Source organism: Solanum lycopersicum, chromosome 12, assembly GCF_036512215.1.
Source record: "Solanum lycopersicum chromosome 12, SLM_r2.1".
Classification (NCBI taxonomy): Eukaryota; Viridiplantae; Streptophyta; class Magnoliopsida; order Solanales; family Solanaceae; genus Solanum; species Solanum lycopersicum.
This window is the reverse complement of record NC_090811.1, coordinates 55,692,324-55,698,724: the sequence shown is the minus strand read 5'-3', so window position 1 is coordinate 55,698,724 and position 6,401 is coordinate 55,692,324. Positions and strand designations below refer to the sequence as shown.

Here is a 6,401-nt window from a genome sequence, read left to right as displayed (position 1 = left end):
AGATGCACAGAAATTGTTCGATGAAAAGTTCCACGGGGAGAAGAGTGCAAATAGTTTCACCAATCACCATTCTCAATTCTCTCGATGGTCGAAAAATGGAATTCTTGAGGTTCTCTGGTGAAGATCTGAGATCTTGGTTATTCAGGATCGAACAATTTTTTAGTATGGACAACATTCCGATGGAGGAAAGGATAGGAATTGCATCTTACAGTTTGAAAGTGAGGTTGTTCAATGGCATTTGGGGCCGATTATGATGACCCAATGGAGGAGATAAAGAAAGTAAGACAAACAGGAGCAGTGAAGATTATCAGGCTACTTTTGAGAGGAATTTAACCAGGGTTAATTTGTCACAAGAAAATGCACTCAGTTTCTTTGTAGGAGGTCTGAAGAAGGAGTTGAACATGGAAGTAAAAATAACAAGCCCCCTCACATTACTCAAGCTTATAAGTCGGCAAGAATGCAAGAGGCATACTTAGAAGTTGTAAGACAACTTGATCAAAATTCAAATCAACCAAGAAGGTATAGTGATTAGAAATTTCAAAGTAAACTTCCCTTATTACCCACTCTAAGTAGCTATACAAATACAACAACAACTAGAGGGACCAATAGAAGGACCTTGAGTGCAGAAAAAATGAATGAAAAAAGGTCCAAGGGATTGTGCTATTTCTGTAATGAGAAGTATGTGTTTGTCCACAAATGCAAGAACTTAAAACAGTTATACTTGATAAAGGTGGAGGAACATGAAGAAGTGGAGAGTGAAAATGAAAAAGAAGCAACTCTAGAGGACCAGGAGATAGAATTAATCAGGCCATTAGAACAAATGGAAATCTCTCTTCATGCACTTAATGGCTCATTGGGGTTCAGAACATTAAGGGTCACTGGTTACCATTACAAGAAACCTCTTTATATTTTGGAAGACATGGGAAGTTCACATAATTTCATTGATTCGGAAGTGGTTAAGGGTTTGGGATGCCAAGTTACATCTACTACGCCTCAGGCAGTGAGAACAACTAATGGTAATGGTCTACACGTGAGACAAATGTGCAATATTTCTTGGCTTTTACAAGGTGTGGAGTTTTCAGCAGAATTTCTTTTTTTCACGCTAGGATATTGTGGTGTAGTTTTGGGGGTACAATGGTTGTTATCACTAGGAGATATCACGATGAATTTCAGGGAACTCACCATGGAGTTTTGGTATAAAGGGAGAAAACATCTTCTTAAGGGAGAAGCCAAACAAATAAGAACTACAGGATCTGGAAAGTTAGCTAAAATGTCAGGTAACAATTCCCAACTATGTATGATTCAAGTAGTGCCATCTAAGTGTAACAAAGACTAGTCGCATTCAATTAAAGCTCAAGAGAATTTTGAGAAGGACCCTAGACTACTAAGTTTAATACAAGAGTACAAGATTTTATTTGAGGAACCCCAACAATTACCTCCATTCAGAGGAGTCTTTGATCATAGAATAGTGTTGCATAACAATACTGAACCTACAAATAAAAGACCTTACAGATATCCTTCAGTCAAGAAGGACATTATTGAAGGGTTGGTTCAACAGATGTTAGATAAAGGGGTGGTACAACCTAGTTGTAGTCCATTTGCTGATACAGTGGTGTTGGTGGGCAAGAAATATGGTACATGGAGGTTGTGTGTGGATTACAGAGATTTGAATAAACACACTATCAAGAACAAGTTCCCTATTCCAGTTGTTGAGGACCTAGTGGATGAGTTGGGGGAATCTAAAATCTTTTCTAAGATTGATCTTAGATCTGGTTACCACCAACTGAGGATGGCAATTGAAGATGTACCTAAAACAACTTTTAGAACTCATTCAGTGCACTTTGAATATGTTGTTATGCCCTTTGGCCTGTCAAATGCACCTGCCACATTTCAGGGATTGATGAACTAAGTCTTCCAGGCCTTTCTTAGGAAACATGTTCTTGTTTTCTTTGATGATATTCTTATCTACAACATAAATCTTAATGAGCATTTGAAACACTTAAGGTCTGCTTTTGAGGTTATGCAACACTACCAGCTATTTGCTAAACAATCTAAATGTTTTTTTGAAGTGTGGAGGATTGAATATCGTGGTCATTTCATCACCCAAGCAGGGGTGACTACGGATCCCTTGAAGATTATTGCTATAAGGGATTGGTCTACTCCAACTACCCTTAAACAGTTGAGGGATTTTCTGGGATTAGCTGGATACTATAGAAGATTTATCCAAGGATTTGGTACTATATCAAGACCATTGAATGATCTTCTGAAGAAGGACAAGTTCCAGCGGAATGAGGAGGCTTCGGTGGCACTAGCACAACTTAAGGATGCATTGACTAAAGCACCAGTGTTGGCATTACTTGACATCAATAAGTTGTTCATTGTGAAAACTGATGCTAATGGGTTTTGGATTTGTGCTATACTAATACAGGAGGGTCACCCTATTTCTTTCATTAGTAAAGGGATTTCACCTAGGCATGCAACACTCTCTGTGTATGATAGGGAAATGTTGGCTATTGTTCATGCTGTGACCAAGTGGTCACATTATTTGTTAAACCAGAAATTTGTTATCAGAACTGATCAAAAGGCTTTGAAGTATCTGTTGGAACAAAAATTACACACTAACTCACAATTGTTATGGCTCACTAAGGTAATGTCATTGAGTATAAAAAGGGGGTAGAAAACAAAGTGGTTGATACTTTGTCCAGGGTGTAAGGGGTTGAGTTAATGACCTTGATACTTTCTAATACTTCTTCTGATCTTCCTAAAGCTATAGCATCTAGCTGGGATGCAGATCCTGAATTGAGAACTCTCATTACAGAATTGGTAGCTAATCCAAATTGCCATAAACATATTTACTTGGCAAAATAACCAGCTTAGAAAAAAGGGGAAACTAGTAGTTGGTAAGTTGCCTCTGTTACGATTTGATATCATCTCCTTTTGGCACTCTTCTTCTCAGGAAGGGAATTCTGGTGTAGAAGCCACTCTTAAACTCTATTTTACTGGAAGGGTATCAGAACCGATGTGAAGTTATTTGTTCAAAAGTGTGACACTTGCCAGAAGAATAAATCTGATCTAGCTTCTTCCCAGGTCTATTACAACCACTACCCATTCTTGAAGTGGTCTTGTCTTAAATTAGCATGGATTTCATTGATGGTCTTCCTAAATCCAAGGTTTATGAGGTCATCTTGGTAGTTGTGGATTGCTTAAGTAATATGCTCATTTTCTTCCCTTGAAACACCCTTACACCGCTCAGTCAGTAGCTGCGGTTTTCATGGACACAGTGGTTAAATTGCATGGGTTGCCTGATACAATCACTAGTGACAGGGATGTTGTCTTTCTCAGCAACTTTTGGCAAGAATTGTTCCACATACAAGGGGTCCAATTGAACATTTCTTCAGCATACCATCCTCAGTCTGATGGCCATACTGAGGCGTTGAATAGGAGCTTAGAAACTTACTTAAGGTATTTTTGTAGTGAAGAACCTAATACTTGCTTCTCTTGCCTAGCTATGGCCAAGTATTGGTACAACACTTGCTTTCATATTGATATTCAAACGACTCCATATGAGGCCCTTTATGGGATTCCTCCTCTACTACACTTGCCATATCTTCAAGGTGAATCAGCTTCTGCTGAAGTTGATGCTACATTACTTCATAGGGAGATGAAGTTGGAGCTCTTGAAACACCATTTGAGGAGGGCCAAATTGAGAATGAAACAACAGGCTGATTCACATAGGAGTGACAGGGTTTTTTGAGGTTGGTGATTGGGTATACTACAAGATCCATCCCTATAAGCAGAGTACTGTTTCTAGCCATTCTTTTCATAAGCTGGCAGCCAAGTATTATGGTTCATTTAAGATTTTGAGGAAGGTGGGACCAGTGGCTTACACTCTTTGCTTTCCTGATTCGGTCAAAATCCACCCCTCTGTGCATGTCTCATTATTAAAGAGGTGCTTTGCATTGCCTACTCATGTCTCATTACCTTCTGTCATTGACATTGCCCATCCACTTTGTCCCAATCCTAAGAGTATTCTTGAAACGCGAATGGTCAAGAAGGGTGGCAAGGTTGTGGCACAAGTATTGGTCAAATGGAAAGGTTTGTCTGCTGATGATTCTACTTGGGAATTCCATCAGGCATTGAAGGTCAGGTTCCCTAGTTTTGATCCTTGAGGACAAGGATCTCTTTTAGAAGGGGAGTATTCTTACACTAATCAGCTATTAGATTCAGTATGGGTCATGTATTCTGTCTTAACTGATAGTTAGTTAGTTACAATTACTGTTGATTACTGTTCCATTGAACTACTACTCGTAGAGTTGGTTAGTTGATCAGGAAGTTAGTTGAGAATTAGGCTAAATAAGTCATTACTACAGCTGTATATAAACACATCTGATATGAACATTTCAGATCAATCAATATACAAACCATTGTTTTCTTCTCTAAATCTCTCTTCTTCTATACTTCTTCTCTTCTTTTCTAGTTGTTCTTAAACTGTTCTTCATCAGTTCATCTCAATCGAAGAATCTTCACTGATTCTTGCAATTGATCTAACATTACCGTACACATCAACTCTCAATCAAACTGACTTCAACGAACTTCTTACTTTTGCAAACTCAATTTCTGCCTATGATTCGTGGTTATGGATTAGAGCATCATCTTTATGGCTCTCAACCAATTCCAGAACGATTTCTTGGTGAAAATCAATTGAATCCTTTGTATCATAATTGGGTACGTCTAGATCAAATAGTTTTAAGTTGGATTGTGGCCTCTGTTTCAGAGAGTGTGTTACCACAAATAGTAGGTGTTGAGACGTCTCATGCAGCTTGGGCAAAAATGATTTTGGCGCATGTTACAGCATCAAAGTCAAAAAATTTTGAATTAAAAAAACAGCTATACACTCTTTGTCGTGGTTCTAATTCGATTGATATGCATATTCAGAAAGCTAAGAGATAGCTGATCAACTTGCTTCTTTACAACATCTCATTAATGAGGACGATCTTGTTGAGTATGTTAAAGGTGGCTTAGGTGTGTCTTATCGCCTTTTTACACGGTCTATAGATGCGACACAGATTGATGTATATTTTGATACACTATATGGTCTCCTTTTGATGGAAGAAAGGCCACTGAAGAATGAAAAATCTGCAATAATTGAGCCAACTGCTCACTTTGGAATGGCTCAACCTCAGCGAGGACGAGGTCGGGGTCGTGAAATGGCAATGGCAATGGAGGAGGGGGCAGGGGTGGATACTTTGCTTCTCCATAACCACCTGGTCATGGTTTCTCTACTTCAGTACAAACTGCTACCACACACAACCAATTCTATAATCCAGTCACGCAAGCAGCACTACTGGATAATTCTAGCATTAGTTGTTAGAATTGTGGAGGACTAAGACATGTGTCTCGTGTTTGCCCTTCCCCGAGGACCGGGAATGATAATCGTGGTGTTAATAAACCATCTTCTAATCTTGCTAGCACTCTTCACAACCCTCCCAATCTTGGGTCATGGACAGTGGCACCACACACCATCTTACTGCTAATCTAGACAACCTCACTATTCACTCTGAATATCAAGGTCCCGAGGAAGTTGTTCTAGGTAATGGTTCTAAATTACCTATCTCTCACATTAGTTCTTCTTCTTAGCATGTTCCAGGGGCTTTCTTTGATTTAGACAATATTTTGTGCATCCCTACGGCTAAGCAAAATTTAATTTCTGTTAGTTCTTTTGTTAAGGCTAATAATGTTTCCTGTGAATTTTTCGCTGACTATTTTCTTGTGAAGGATTTGGGAACGAAGGCTCCATTGTTCAAAAGCCTGAATGAATATGGTAACTGTACCCTTCCAGCGTCTCCATTGCAGTTTCCTATCCAGTCATACTCTGCAACATTGGGAGACTGGCATACTCGGCTTGGACATGCTTCTTCTTCTACAGTTCGTCGTTTAGTTTCTAGTAATAATTTAGGTTCTGATAGCTCTATTAGTTCACGTAGTTCATTGTGTCAAGCTTGTGTAACGAGCAAAATTCATAAGTTGCCTTTTTCAGTGTCGGAATATTCAGCTCGTGGTCCTTTAGATATGATTTGTTCGGATGTTAGGGGTCCATCCCCTGAAATCTCAAATGATGGTTTTCCTTATTATTTTATATATTTTTTATCACTTTAACAAATATACTTGGATATATTTTATTTAGAACAAATCTGATGTGCTTGATATTTTTCATCAATTACGTTTATTTGGTTGAGAAATTTTTTTGTTGTTCCATTAAACAATTTTAGGCAGATTGAGGAGGGGAGTTTCAAGCCCTGACTTCCTATTTGCGCACACATGGAATAACAGAACGTGTTTCTTGTCCGTATACCCCTGAACAGAATGGGTGTGCCAAAGGAAACATAGACATGTAACTGAGA

General features: G+C 38.8%; 1 long non-coding RNA gene across 1 annotated transcript; it reads left to right on the top strand.

Moving 5' to 3' along the window:
* The first annotated feature begins 1,393 nt into the window (after nt 1-1,393).
* On the top strand, nt 1,394-6,160 carry LOC138340592 (uncharacterized). The gene is made up of 2 exons (XR_011213255.1): nt 1,394-5,590; nt 5,776-6,160. It is a non-coding gene; the product is annotated as an uncharacterized lncRNA (long non-coding RNA).
* Nucleotides 6,161-6,401: the final 241 nt, after the last annotated feature.